The 3266-nt window shown below is 39.7% G+C and overlaps 1 protein-coding gene across 2 annotated transcripts in view; it reads left to right on the top strand.

Moving 5' to 3' along the window:
* Positions 1-1325: 1325 nt before the first annotated feature.
* gpr63 (G protein-coupled receptor 63) overlaps positions 1326-3266 on the top strand; it is a 27587-nt gene continuing 25646 nt past the window's right edge. For both annotated transcript variants that reach the window (XR_001428186.1, XM_015058322.1), the window contains exon 1: positions 1326-1957. The gene's annotated coding sequence lies outside the window, so the exon portion shown is untranslated. The remainder of the gene's footprint in view (positions 1958-3266) is intronic.

The following is a 3266-nucleotide window of genomic DNA, read 5'->3' as shown; positions in this document are numbered from 1 at the left end:
CCCTGGAGTGTTCCTTTGATTCTTCCATGCATGTTTGAGGAATCCTTGAATCTCCTATGGCAACCATTCATGGTGTCTAAACGCTTGCTAAAACAAGCGTTTAGGCCTATTTCCACAAAGTTCCTCATTGGCAAAGCTGCAGTCTCCAGCCGAGTTTATGCCCCACAGAGCAGCCCTTTCCCATTACACCCCCGCCGCGCCCCCACTCAGTTCCCCCAGACTAGTGGCAGCAGCAATAACCAAACACTTGATGGAACTGCTGGTCTGTTGAGCTCATCACTATTTCTCAATCAAACACCAATGAAAGTTGTTAAAGCCTTAATGGAGGAACATTATTGTGATTAAGTGCTAAGTGTAGGAAAGAGCAGGAGCTTCTTAAAATGACAGAGGTTCAGTTTCAGTTAGGTTTCATATACAGCCTTTTTGGTAACACTTTATTTGAAGGGGTTGAATAAGACTGACATGACACTCATAAACACCTGTCATGAACATGAATAAGCCTTCATGAATATTTATGACTGTTGTCATAAAGCATCATTCGGTAAATCATGACACTTTTAATACAAAGTTGACATTGAAAAAGTCTTTGTTATGACAACTTGACATTAATCTAGGCAAAAATGTCTTCATTATGACAACATGACATTACCCAAGACAACATTGTTGTCATTACAACTTGACATTAAGCAAGATATTATAACTTGTCATGAATGTCATAACAGGTGAATTTTAAAATGTTGTCTTTATAAGACATCATTAACAAGTCACTTGTTGTTACACATACCTTTTGCTGTCATGAGACCATTATAATTGTGACATTATCCTCCTCTGTTAAAGTGTATCACAGTAAACTAGTAATAAAGATGTCATTGAGTGTCATTAATCTATCGCTTTAATGACTCAAGTAAGTGTAGTCCATTTTACTTGAGGTAACTGGAAATGTTCATGACTTGTTAAAGCTGTCTTATAAGGATATAAGCCAATAAATTCACCTGTTATTACATTCATGACAAGTTATAATTTCTTGCTTAATGTCAAGTTGTCATGACAACAACGTTGTCTTCGGTAATGTCAAGTTGTCATAACAGACATTTTCAGTAATGTCATTATTTACCAAATGACACTTTATGACGACAGTCATAAATATTAATGAAGACTTATTGATGTTCATGACAGGTGTTATGTCATGTTTATGACAGTGTCATGTCAGTCTTATTCACCCCCCTTCAAATAAAGTGTTACTGCATTGGTAATAACAACTGAAAATCATGCTTACTTGATTGTGCTAATAGCACTTGGCTGGAAAATACATAATACTGTCCCTTTAAATGAGTGCTTATGGATGAGTTAGCCATGAGTTAACTTGTTGACAGTCACAATAAAAATGGTGATGAATGTCAAACAAAACAGACCAGCCGGGATTAAATCTTCTTTAAGCCGCGGCGGGTATAAGTAATGAGAGGACATTTATTTTGAAAGCCCAAGCAGGAGGTGGTTGTGTCTGACCTGGCTCCGCAGCTCTCTCCTCAGTGAAGAGTAGTTTTGGAAGAGTCGACTCCGAACAGCCGAAGCTGCTAACAGCTTTTAGCTTCAGAGAACATCTGGAGGATCGAACAAGGAGAAAAACCGCGGTCAAAAACTCTGGATTGCTCTTTGAAAGCAAGGAAAACCGGTGCTGGTGGAAATAAAGCCACGCCGAAACGCCAGTAAGGATCTCACATTTCATCCGTGTAGGTGGTTTCATCAGCGGCTGTCGCGCTGTTGATAAAGCAGTCCTAAAACAGGTTGATAGCTGGGATTCCCAGGGGAAATCCATCGAAGCAGAACATCTGGTGAGGGATCTTCATACACACCGAGGCCGGACGGAGAGCCTGGTCGCTCGGATGCTCCTCTTGGACGGCTGATCTTCCACCATGGAGTCGCTTCTGAGCTCCACCATGGGAGGAAGCAGCAGCAGGTAATCAACTGGAACACGCTGAACTAGATAATAGTGGCGGGATCAGATCATCTATGTTTGGTGGAATAAAGCTGCTCTGGTTGCTATGGCTGCCCAAACCAGCCTCCCCAGCTGGATGGAGGTGAATTGACAGCAGGCCTGGTCTTCCAGGGTCAGCTCGGCTCAGCTCACACACTGAGACTGTGGAGTGGGTCTGCCTCCCCCCAATCTCTAAAAACACTTTCTTTTTTTTTTTAAGTCAACACAGAACCATTTTATTGATAAAACACAGAAGCTGCTTCTGGCCAACTCTAGAGTGAATTATTCTAATATTCCCAAATGAATATTAACATCATATAACATCAAATGATGTTAAATGTGACATAACCATAGGCATAAATCCTGGGGGAGGGAGTCCGGAACCCCCCAATCCTGGAAAAGTCTAGAATTGTCCCCCCCAAAGAAATCATGAAAGAAACCCTTGTATTTAAACAGTATCAATATAAGAAAGGTAATAGAAACAAAGAACAAAGTAAATCTACCATTCATCTAAGAAAAAAATAAGAATTAATTTTTAGGTTCCCCCCCACTATTTTTAGAACAATGGTTCTAACAATAGTTTTGGAACCAAAGTGTAGGAGGAGGAACAGCAGCACTGCTGAATGACACAGGCTCCATTAGAGCCGGTGAAGTGAGGAGCTAACTGTTAGCTGTGGCTCTGCAGCACTAACAAGAAACCCTTTCAGTAAGTAAATACTTAAAGCAAAAGATATGTAACACATTTTATTTACTTTCACTGCTCAATAGGAAGAAACACATTGACAATAAAACAGTCCACAGTTCGTTATTTCATTACTTTGGCTGAGTCATGATAAACTGCCACCTTATGCCTTGGAAATAAAAACTAGCTAAACTGCTACATTGTTTTCATAGATCTGGCTCCTTTTTCTGTCGAAGGTAGCCAATATTTCAATTATATTTAGCTCTCTTACTTTAATAAGAGTTTAAAACTGGAGGGGCTGAGTGTTACCACTAGCCAACAGCAGAGGGGCTATTGCAGCTGGCAGTCAAGCAAAATAAAGTATGCCTTTATTTCTTATCATCTTCAACGTAGAGCTTTTAAAACCCAAAATAAAATCTGAATACTTTTATAGAAAACTCTGGTGCTGACCTTTAAGTTTAAGTTATGATACTTCCCAAATATTCAATTCCTACATATTTATAGGTTTTCATCCATCCAGGACATGATCCCCTCCCCCACCCCACCCCCCAAAATAAATAAATAAAAGTTTAAAGCAACTCAAGTCATAATTTAAATAACACATGATGA

The sequence above is a fragment of the Poecilia latipinna genome, unplaced genomic scaffold, assembly GCF_001443285.1.
Source record: "Poecilia latipinna isolate Pla-1442-1.1 unplaced genomic scaffold, P_latipinna-1.0 Scaffold1533, whole genome shotgun sequence".
Taxonomy (NCBI): Eukaryota; Metazoa; Chordata; class Actinopteri; order Cyprinodontiformes; family Poeciliidae; genus Poecilia; species Poecilia latipinna.
Note: the sequence above shows the minus strand (reverse complement) of the source record. Positions and strands in the feature narration are given on the sequence as shown.